Source organism: Chiloscyllium plagiosum, unplaced genomic scaffold, assembly GCF_037043375.1.
Source record: "Chiloscyllium plagiosum isolate Xiang-an unplaced genomic scaffold, Cpla_swu_hap1 HiC_scaffold_14, whole genome shotgun sequence".
In the NCBI taxonomy this organism is placed as follows: domain Eukaryota; kingdom Metazoa; phylum Chordata; class Chondrichthyes; order Orectolobiformes; family Hemiscylliidae; genus Chiloscyllium; species Chiloscyllium plagiosum.
This window is the reverse complement of record NW_028270152.1, coordinates 125210559-125222962: the sequence shown is the minus strand read 5'-3', so window position 1 is coordinate 125222962 and position 12404 is coordinate 125210559.

Sequence of the window (12404 nt, the reverse complement as noted above, 5' to 3'; positions counted from 1 at the left end):
TATCTCAGCATCAATGTCACCATTCGGTGAAGGAGGATATATATGGTGGATGAGGTATAGAGACTGTTTTTCCCTCAACAGGGATCTGCCGGGTGTATTCAGTTTAGTGGGATTCCCGATGGCATACATGGCATCTGCAGGGTAGCCATATTAATGGGGAGAGGTAGAGGAACTGAAGGAGCTCTCTCTCTCTGTTAATGTTACAGTGTGCCCAGGCACAGTACATCATGTTGGTGAATACCCACTGCCCTGGCAGCAGTCATGGCCTCTTCATTCAGAAGCAGTCAGCCATTCCCATCGTCATCGGGTCTCCACGTAGTAAGAAATGAATATATCTTGGATAAAGGCCGTCCCCTTGATGCACGTTTCAAAACACCATCCCCACCATCAATCAACCACATCAAAGTATTCCATGTGTTCGGAGAGCAATGGGGTCACTTGGAGTGTGTGGGAGCTCACGATCAGGGATGGAGCAAAACCTCCCATGTCTGAACGGATCTGAGTGAACCCCACAGGACACAGTATCATTAAGTCCTGTAATCTCTCTCCATTTTAGTAACATGTTGCTTTCCATTTGTACTGTAAATGAAATGACAGGTTATTCCATGTTAAATTCCACCTGCCAAACTATTACATATTACCTTTACTCCTCTGAATCTATTTGCAGACTTTCCACCCTCTCTTGGTAATTTAATCTCTTGCTTACCACAGCGACATCACCAAACTCAGCATCTGTATATCTGTTCAATTTCTCTTCATAAGACAAACATTTCAAATATGGAATCAATCTAATGAAGCTCTTCTGAATTGCCTCCAATGGAAATAGCTCATTCTGCAGTACACCCAAACTGTACTCCAGTTGCAGCCTCACTAATGCCTTGCATAGCTACACCAACACTCCCTACCTTTCTACTCTATCCTTTTATAAATAATTATGCTTGCAGTTCTCATTACGAGCAGGACCCGCAGGCAGGTTTTCTATGATATGCAAGCAGACACCCAGATCCCTCTGCACCTAAGCACTTTGAACTTTCTCTCCATTTAGATAATAATTTGTCTTTCTATTACACTGGCCAACTTGAATAGCTCCATATTTATTCACTTTAATTTTCCTTGCCAAATGTTGTCCCGTTCACCCAACCTATCCATATAGTTGTAAAATCTCTTGCATCATCATTCCGAAGTAATTTCCCACCAATGTTAGTGTCATCTGAAAATGTGGCATCGTATTTTCTATCCTGTCAACCGAGTACAGTAATAACATCGATCGCAAATGGTTGAGGCATGAGAACTGAAATCAATGGCACCCCACAAATTGCATTTGCCAAAAGAAAATGACGTATTCATTCCATTTGACTACATTTAGTTGGATAACCAATCCTCTATCCAAGCGAACTAATTACTCCAAGACCCATGTTGTCTCATCTTACCACTTACTCTTTGGAGAAGCGACAAATCCGATGCCTTCAGGAAGACCAGATATGTTCCATCTCCAGGATTCTCAAGATCCACCTTGTTTGTGACATCTTCAAATAACTCAACCAAATAATTGAAACACGATTTAGCCTTCATAAAACCATGTTGACTCTGACGAATTGTGGTTTAAGTTTGCAAATGTCCTGAACAATGGATTCTAATAATTTGCCTTAAATTACAATAGTTTATTGTTGCACTTTATTCCCTAATGTATGCCATTATTACGAGTTCTTCCCTTTCGAAAACCTTTACGTTTTCTTTGAATTCCTGTTTAATGTGCACAAGGCTTTAAAAAATCTGCTCCAATTGCGGAGTAAGAGCCATGTGTGGCTGAATGGAGTCATCATCCTGCTGGTGTACAATATCGATGGGCTGACGTCTTTCTGGTGTTCCCATGTTGTCATCTCCAAGGCCAGAATAACCTCATCCTGTTGATGCTTTATAGGATTGGGAGATTATGGAATCTTCCTGTTGCTGTGTAACATTTTGAGGGGCTGATGGGTCTTCTCATACTTCGCCATAACAGGTGGGTATACTGAACGGTCTCCTCTTGAATCCTGGAGATGGGACCGAGGGATTGATTGGTCTTCTCTTCTTCCCATACAACAGACACGTGTCTAAATTACCTCTTCCTTTCTCATGAAAGAAGTCTCAGATAGTTTTTATTCTATCCATTTCCCTTGCAATAGGTTCGGTGGGTCTGAATGGCCTCCTGTTATCCCAGTGTGACAATCTCCAGTCAATGTGTGACCTCTTCCAGTTCCTACGTTACAGATATCAGGAGGCTGAATGGACTGATCCTGTTGCTGTTTAACAGGATACTGGTGCAGCACAGGCTCGAGTGGCTGATTGGCCTCCTTCTGTAAGTGTATATCAGGCTCCAGGCTGAATAGCCTCATCCTGTTTTGGTGTAACAGGTTCGAAGGCCTGAATATCCTCCTGTTGTTCCTGTGTAACAGGCTGGAGAACGGAATGGATTCCTTCACTATCTGTGTAATTCACTTCACATGTTGAATCCTTATGGAGATAGAACATATCTGGTCTTCCTGAAGGCATCGGATATGTCGCTTCTCCCCGTGTCTGCGTGGGTTTCCTCCGGGTGCTCCGGTTTCCTCCCACAGTCCAAAGATGTGCAGGTCAGGTGAATTGGCCATGCTAAATTGCCCATAGTGTTAGATAAGGGGTAAATGTAGGGGCATAGGTGGGTTGCACTTCGGCGGGGCAGTGTGGACTTGTTGGGCTGAAGTGCCTGTTTCTACACTGTAATGAAATGTAATGTAATGTAATCTGATCTAGTAAGGTGGAGCGCAAAAACAGCAAGGAGGAGCAAACATTGATGGGAGTTATATATCAAAGTGAAAGCTGCAATTCAAATGCTGGACATGTTATAAAACAGGAAATGAAATATACACATTTGTGGCTACTGCAGTAATAATGTACTGTTTACATTATATCTAAACTGTGTTAACCCAACTGAATGCTGATGCTGGGAAAAATGGATTTCATGTGCACGTGTGAGATGGTTTGCGTAAACATTATGTCGAGCACTGAGCTCGAGATCAGGTTATTTAGGAATTGGTGTTGAGTGATCAGAAGAGCTAATTGAAACTGGAAAGGACCTTTTGGGAACAGTGACCACAATGTATTGGTTTTCTTTTATGCTGTTTGAGTAAACGATAGTTTTTGTTTTATTTGAAGTAACCGTTAGAAATCTGAGTCATGCAAGCTATCAAGGAGAAAATAGGGACAACAGATGCTGGAGATCAGAGTCGAAGAGTGTGGTGCTGGAAAAGCACAGTCAGGCAGCATACTAAGAGTAGATAAATCGATGTTTCGGGCTTAAGCCCTTCATCAGAAAATAAGCTTATGGGCCAAGGGGGATGAGAAATAAATGAGAAGGGGGTGCGACGGGGGAGGTAGCTGGGATTGCGATAGATAGATGAAGTGAGGTTGAAAGTGATAGGTGATTAAGGGAGACAGAACGCCTCATATGATGCAACCATTAAACTCAATGTGGTCTTCTCTACATTGGCAAGGCAGGAGGTCAACTTGTGGATCATTTCAGCGAACATCTCTGGGACAGCCACACTGAACAACTCCATCGCCTTTTGGCTGAGCACTATAAATCCCCTTCCCACTCTGCCAAGGACATGAGGGCACTGGGCCTGCTCTATCGCCAAACCCAAGCCACCAGAAGCCTGGAGGAAGAAAGCCTCATCTTCTGTCTTGGGACCTTCCAAACACAGGGGCTCATAGTGGATTTCTCCATTTCTCGTAATCCCACCTTATCCTATTCCAACCTTCCAAGATAGCACCGCTCTTTTGAATGTTCCTATGTGTCCACCTTCCTCCCTATCAATCTGGTCCACCCTCCTCTCCGACGATCACTTTCAACCCCACCTTCATCTCCCTATTAGATAAAAGGAGGCAGCTTAGAAAAATGCCAAGTGTTGCAGTGAGCCAGTGGATTCAGAGAAATGTAGGACCCAGCAAAGGATGATCAAGAAACTGAGAAAAAAATCAAAATTAGAAAAAGCGTGCAAACGAAAGAAAAACATAGAAGCATAGCCAATTGACCTAACCTGCACATTTTTGGACTGTGGGAGAAAATCCATGCGGACACAGGGAGAATGTGTAAACTCCACACGGACAGTCACCTGAGGCAGGAATTGAACCCGTGTCTCTGGCGCTGTGAGGCAGCAGTGCTAACAATTGTGCCAATGTGCTGCCCACTGCAATGAATGCTGATCTTTCTTAGCCATTAATTCAGATTCAACCAGTAACTCATCCACTCTATGGGAAATTGCTAAGGCTTATGCCAAGGGAATAATTATTCCTTATGATGTAGCAGAAGGGGGAGCAGACACGCTGGTTTGAGGCAAAGCTGAGGGCAGCCGAGAGGGCATACTGTGATTGTCCCTCAGTGGCTAAGCTGCAGAGGATTACAACGCTTCGGTCTACAGTGAATTCCACGCTCACACAGACAGCCAAGAAGGAACTTAGTTTTGCAAAACAAAGACTGTTTGAACATGGTGATAAGCCAGGCAGGTATTTATTCTATCTTGCTCGGAAAACGATCGCCCCTCTTAAGCCATTACCTCAATTAGGGAAGGTGCTGGCATCCTTACCTTCAATTCCAAAAAGATTAATGTCGTCTGTCCCAGATTTTTCACCGAATTATTTCAGAAAGAACATTGTGAGGATAAATGGATTAAGATGGAGTCATTTTTCAAGAACCTGGGTCTTCCAGGAGTAACCCCTGAATAAGTGTTGTGCCTTAATGGACCATTGTCAGCGCAGGAGGGTGTGCAGCAGCTTCAGAATGTAAGGGTGCACGTTCCTGATGGATTCCCTCGTGAATTTTATACATAATTTATAAACCTAATGTCAGGGCTGATGTTTAGCATGTTCCGTCACTCATACAGTCAGGAACCCCTCCCCCCATCCTTAAGATAGGCTCATATCTCTCTGATGCCGAAGGAGGAAGACCCTGAAGGATTGTGCTTCTTACACGCCAATCTCACATTTAAATGTTGGTTTCAAAATCCTGTCTGGGACCCGTGCATGAAGGCTGGAAACTTTGCTGCCTTCCGTTGCCAAAGAGGACCAAACAGGCTTTATAAAGGGACGCAGATCTTCCTACAATATAAAGAGGTTACTCAATATGATCCAAGAGTGTCAACAACAATCTGTCCAGGGATTACTGATCTCTTTAGACGAGAGAAGGCATTTGATTGGGTTGAGTGGCCGGATCTCTTCTGTACATTAGAACGGTTTGGTCTATGCAAAGTTTTTATCAAGTGGTTGAGGGTCCTTTACCGTGATCCTCTGGCTGCAGTTCTCACTAACGGTGTGCCAACCAGTAATATTAATATTTCTCCAGGCAGCCGACCAGGTTCACACCTTTCACCATTGTTGTTTACGTTGGGGATTGAGCCACTGGCGGACGCCATCTGTAGGGATACCAACATATCTGCTCCAGAAGTGGGATAGAAGTCACGTAAGATTATATTGTGTGCAGATGAGGGTCTTTTTTTTTGTCAAATTCTGCAATTTCGGTAGATCATGTGATGCAATGCATTAATTCGCTTGTTGCCTTTCTGGACGATAAGATTAATTTTACAAAATTGGATGCCATGTCTATGGGAGGTCTTAGGGAAATACCTGATACTGAGGGCAAATCCTGGTTTCCTTTTAAATGGCCACGGGGTGGTTTCCCTATTTCAGTATATTCATTGCATTTGTCTTTGATCATTTATTTAACGTGAATTATATCCATGTGTTTGACAAAATTACACAATTCGGATCGGTGTTTTTAAAATGAATGTCCTTCCTCATTTCCTACACCTTATGTGAATGCTTTCTTTGATGTTTCCCAGAGAGCAGAGGCATGTGGGCGGCACAGTGGTTAGCACTGCTGCCTCAAAACGCCAGTGACCCGGGTTCACTTCCCACCTCAGGCGACTGACTGCGTGGAGTTTGCACATTCTCCGGGTGCTCCGCTTTCCTCCCACAGTCGAAAAATGTGCAGGTTAGGTGAATGGGCCATGCTAAATTGCCTGTAGTGTTAGGTGTAGGGGTAAATATAGGGGAGTGGGTGGTGGGTCGGTGTGGACTTGTTGGGCTGAAGGACCTGTTTCCACACTGTAAGGAATATAATCTAAGATGTTTCTAAGAAAAGTAATGGCTGGTTTAGCTCTTTTATTTGGCACCATAAGCGATTCTTTATCAAGCTAACAAAATTGCAACTGCCCCACAGATTGTGAGGAGTTGATTTCCCCGATTAAAAACAATCAATTCAGTTTTTTTTTCATCGTATGTGAGTGCCTGGGCCGCTGATCTCTCGGCATCAATATGGCATCGAGCCCTCTCAGACAAAGTGAACCCGTCTTAGTCTGTTATTCTTACATAAAATGACAACATTTATGGAGTATTGTCATAATCTAATGATGATCAATACTGTCAAAAGTTGAAGGACAATGCGTCAGATCGAGGGCAACACAGCCATAACCATATTTCTTACCCCTATAATTGGTATACCGTGTTGTCAACCGGGGATGATGGATTCCAGATTTAAACTGTGGGCAGCGAGGGGGGGTACCTTGCTTGGGTGATTTAGAATTAGTAGAATCCCTACAGTGTGGAAACAGGTCCTTTGGACCAGCAAGTCCACTTTGACCCTCTGAAGAGTAACCCACCCAAACCCATTCGCCTACCATCCTATATTTACCCCGACTAATGCCCCAACTTACAGATTCTTGAACACTATGAGCGATTTAGCAATGGCCAATTCATCTAACCTGCACATCTTTGTGACTGGGGAAGGAAACCAACGCAGACACAGTTGAGAATATACTAACTCCACACAGCCAGTCACCCAAGGCTGGAACCAAACCCGAGACCCTGGTGCTGTGAGTTAGCAGTACAAACCACTGAGCCACCATGTCTTACTTGAGGGAGAAACAAAGATATCATTTGGTCAAATAACTCGTAAGTATGGACTACTTAGCAGAGACTTCTTCTGTTTTTTTTTTCCAGATTAAAGATTTGATTAAAAAAGACTTTTAACAGACACTTATAGATCCGATACAGAGAAGTGGGTTCTTTTTGCTACGAATACCCTCTCTGTCAGCATCTTTTATCATGAGTTGGATAGTGTCCCCTCACACAAGACTGTGCAGTTTCGTGACATCTGTGCGAGAGAGTTGGGGGTTTAGATCTCTTCAGAGACATGGGAGGATATTTGTGAAAATGCTCGAAGGATTTTGATCAGTAATAGGACATATTCCATGAAGTTAAAAAATCTTCATAGGGTCTGTCTGACACCAGAGTTTCTTCAAAATTCAAAGTGGGATTATCTTCAGCATGTACTAAATGCAGAATGACTACAGGCACTCTTGCTCATTGCATGTGGTCCTGCTGCAAGCTTCGTACATATTGGAGCACTGTGTTAGGTGTTGTAGAATGGGTCTTGGGGACAGAATTGGAGATGGACCCGGTTTCTCTTTTCCTGGGCCTGCACAGAGTATCTTACACAGATGCACATGGGGAAAAAATCCTTACTTTCTGTGCTAGGAAAAATGTTGTGTTGGATGTCTGAAAACTCCTCGGGTCTTTTGGGTCTTTGTAAGCTCCTCATGGAAAATATCCATTTGGACTTTCTCACCAGTATGGTGCACCAAAAAAACAGAGATTAGTATAAGTCATAGAGTCATGGAGATGTAAAGCATGGAAACAGACCCTTCGCTCCAATCCATCCTTGCCGACCACATGTCCCAAACCAATCTAGACGTACCTGCCAGCACCTGGCCCATAACCTTCCAAACACTACCTATTCATTTACCCATCCAAATGCCTCTTAAATGTTGCACTTGTATCAGCCTCCCCCACTTCACCTGGCAGCTCATTCCATGCACGTACCACCCTCTGTGTGAAATAGTTACCCCGTAGGTCTCTTTTATATCTTTCCCCTCTCACCCTAAACCTATGCTCTCTCGTTCTGGACTCCCCGACCCCAGGGAGTCCAGGTCAGTGTGCCAACAGCCTTCTTCACTGTCCTGTGTATCTGTGAATCAAATTTCAGACAACCGTGCACTTGATCGCCAACGTCCTTTTGTTCCACTACACTCCTTAAGGCCCTCTCATTCTTGATTAAACTCCTACCTAGATTTGACTTTCCAAAATGCAAGATGTCGCACTTATCTATATTAAATTCCATTTGCTATTTCTCAGCCCACTTTCCCAGCTGATCAAGGTACTGCTGCAATTTCTGATAACGTTCCTCACTGTAAACGATGCCTCCTATTTTAGTGTCACCTGCAAACTTACGAACTTTGCGTTGTTCACCCTGGTCCAAATCATTGATATAGCTGGCAAACAGCAATGGGCACAGCACCGACCCCTGAGACACTCCACTAGTCACAGGCCTCCAGTCCAACAAGCATACCTACACCATAGCCATTTGCTTCATAACGTCAAGCCAATTGTGTCGCCAATTTGCCAGTTTACCTTGGAGTCCATGCGATCTAACCTTCTAGAGCGGCTTGCCATGTGGAATCTTATCAAACGCCTTACTGAAATCCATATAGATTATGTCCACCACCCTGCCCTCGTCAAACCTCCTGGTCACTTCCTCAAAACACTCTATCAAAATTTGTAAGGCATGATCTCCACGCACAAAGCTATGCTGACTGTTCCAAATCAACCTCTGTCTTTCCAAATGCATGCATATCTTATATCTCCAAACCTTCTCAAGTGGTTTCCGGAAACAGATGTGAAGCTTACTGGTCTATATTTCCAAGGCTTTTCTTTGCAGCCCTTCTGAATAAGTGCACAACATTTGCTACTGCCCAGTCTTCCGGGTCCTTGGCCCCTGAACTGTCTTATCTCGCCTCGTGCAGTGCTCTTAGATATATCTGATCAGGACCAAGAGATTTATCTGACTTTGTGCATTCTAATGTGTCCAACAGCACCTCTACTGTGATATGGACTGTGCCAATATATGATAATTAACCTCCCAAAGGTCATAGGTCTTCGTGTCTTTCTTCATGGTAAATACAGAAGAGTAATTGAGGACCTCAACGATCTTTTGAGGTTTTACACATGCGTGCCTATTTTGGATTTTAAGACGTCCTATTTTCTCTCTCTAGTAATGTTATAGTGGTTGCATTCTTTACTATACTGAATTTGGATTCACCCTAATCTGCTCAGCCAAGGCTATCTCATATCCCATTTTCGCCCTGCTGATTTCCTTCTTCAGTAAACTCCTGTATCCCCTGTGTTACTCCAGGGATTCCCTTGATCCCAGCTGCCTGTACCTGAGTGATGTTTCCTTTTTTTGTTGATCAGAACCTCAATATCTCTTGTCATCCAGGGTTCTCTCTTCCAGCCTCACTTTCCCTTCACCCTTACAGGAACATATAGACCTTGAACTCGAGCTATCTCACTTTTGAAGCCCTCCCACTTGCCCGGGATCCTTTTACCTGGAAACAAACTACTCCATCAACTACTGCAATCCTCTGACTAAGTCCAACAAAATACGCCTTGCCCCAATTTAGAACTTGAATCTGTGGGCCACTTTTGTCCCTACCATAACTATTATAAAATTAATACAGTTCTAGTCACTTTTCCCAAAATGCTCCCCCACTTTACCTCCATCACCTATCCTACCCTATTTCCCAACAGTAGGTCGAGTTTTTCAAATCCCGAGTAGGATCCTCTACATGCTGCACGTGGAAGCTTTCCTGAACACGCTTAACAAATTACGTTCTATCTAAGTTCTTTACACTCTGGAAGTTCCAGTCTATGTTAGGATAATTAAAATCACCTATTATGACAACCCTATTGCTCCTGCAAGTCTCGCCAGTCTCCCTGAATATTTGTTTCTCTAATTCCTATTGATTATTTGAAGACTTATCGTGCAACCACTATAACATTACCACCCCCCCTTACTTCTTTGCACCGTTCACAAAACCTCATTCGATATTATCTCAGTTATTTCATCTTTAAATACTAGAGTGATACGTGCCTTAATCAGAACTATTGGCATTTAAATTGTTTCTATTTACATCTCTTCCTCGCAGTGACTTTCACATTCGCAGCATCCCTTTTCAAGGCACAGTGGGGATATAGAGCAGTAAATGGATGGGAGCTGCACATCCTGTCACTTCCAGCATTGGTTACATGTTTCCCCACACTGGGCAGTGATCTAACACAGTGTTACCGAACAATGCAACAGCCTGGGTTTATATATGGATAAACCAGTGCGGACTGCACAGTTCTACATGCTGGACATTTCGCCCAGGATTATAGACCCAACATTGGTGTGGGCTGCACAGTGTTTCACTCTGTACATTGCTGGCTTGCATACAGCTGTACACGAGCCGGATCTACACAGTGCTCCATCCTGAATATGTAATGGATGGGCTGGTTATGTGAGTTGGATTGCGAATGTGAGAGAACTAAACATCTGGCAATGCCTTTATTTTGTGTTTTACTTCTTGTGATTGGACTCTTCAAATCCTGACTCATCCGGCTAGACCCATCCCTCTGGATGAGTCATGGCGACTGTTGTTACAGCATCTGGGTGTGCAACATGACCAACAAATGGTGTACAGGCTGCAGAGAGGAAAGTCTCCGTAAAATAGAATGATGGAATCACCGTCAGATCAGCCGTAGTCTTAATGAATGTTGTGGAAGGATTGAATGGACCACTAATGCAATTTATTCATTAACAAATTCTCTTTTGTTCCAAGCAAACGTCCCTTCTCTCCTAATGTCCCATACTGCTGGGGAGTGAGTCACCTCCTGCTGTCCTTGTGTAACAGGATCCTGGGGCCTCACTAACCTCCAGATTTCCCTGTGCCCCAGTTTTGAACACTGAGTGACTCCCTCCTGTCCCTGTGACACAGTCTCAAGCAGTTGAATAAAACCCTCCTGTTTCTGTGTCCCAATCTTGAGCAACTGAGTGACTGCCTCCTGATCCAAGGTTTGCGAAAGTAGATGACCTGCTCCTGCTACTGACTAACAGGCTCCAATAGCTCTGTGCTCACCTGCTGCTCCTGTGGAATGGAATTGAGGGGCTGAATGGCCTCTTCACATTCCTTACAGCTTCTCTAGATTAAAGGCCTTTCTCCTGTTTCTGTAAAACACTATCAAAATCTGAATGATGTACTTTTGTATTTTGCTCTCAGCAATTGAGCGAACAAGCTGACTGACAGAATTCAGAAGCTGAATAGCCTCCTCCTGTTCCTGTGTTATACTCTCAAAAGGCAATAGAGTTTCAGAGAAGTACAGCACGGAAAAAGACCTTTCAGTCTGATCGTCCATACCGACCAAATATCCTAAATAAATCTCGTCCCCCTTGCCAGCACTTGGCCCATTTCCCTATAAACACTTCCCATGCATGTATCCGTCCAAATTCCTTTTAAATGGTGTAACCTTACCTGCCTCCAATACCTCTTTTGGCTGTTCAATCCATACACGCAGCAGTCTCTGTGTGAAAATGTCTCTATTTAAATCTTTCCCCTCTCATCTTAAATCTTTGTCTTCTAATTTTGGACTTGCCAATCCTGGGGAAAAGACATTGACTATGCCCCTCATGATTTTATAATACTCTTTAAGTCCCCCCTCAGCCTCAACACTTGAAAATAGTCCCAGCCTATTCAAACTCTCCCTGTAACTCTAATCCTCCAACACCTGCAACATTCTTTCAAATCTCTTCTGCACCCTGTCAATTTTGACAACGCATTTCCGATAGCAGGGAGACCTGAATTAAAGGCAATATTACAAAAGTGGCCAAACCAATGTCCTGTACAGATGCAACATGTCATGCAAATGTTTAGACTCAAAGCACTCACCAAAAAAGGAAAGATCACCAAGTGCCTTCTTCACTGCGCTGTCTACCTGTGATAACACGTTCAACGAACGGAGAACCTGCACCACAAGGTGACACAGTAGCTCAGTGACTAGCATTGCTGCTTCAACGCGCAGCGATCTGGGTTTAATTCCATCCTTGAATGACTACCTGTGTTGTGTTTGCACATTCTCCCCGTGTCTGTGTGATTTTCCTCCGGATGTTATGTTTTCCTCTGACAGTATAAAGATATAGAGATAAGGATAGATTGGCCATGCTCAATTGTGTATAGTACCCAGGGATGTGTAGGCGAGGTGGATTAGCCATGGGAAACGCAGGCTCTGAGGGATAGGGTAGGAGTTTGTCCAATGGAATACTATTGAGAGGGACGGTGTGGCCTCGATGGGCCGAATAGCCTGTTTCCTCACTGTAGGGATTCGATAATTTCGATGGAGTTCTCCTTGATTGGCAGCTTTCGACAGGACCCTACCTACATGTCTTGCCTTGATTTGTCTTGCCAAAATGCTATACCTCACATTTAACTAAAATAAACCCCATCTGCCACTCCTCGGTT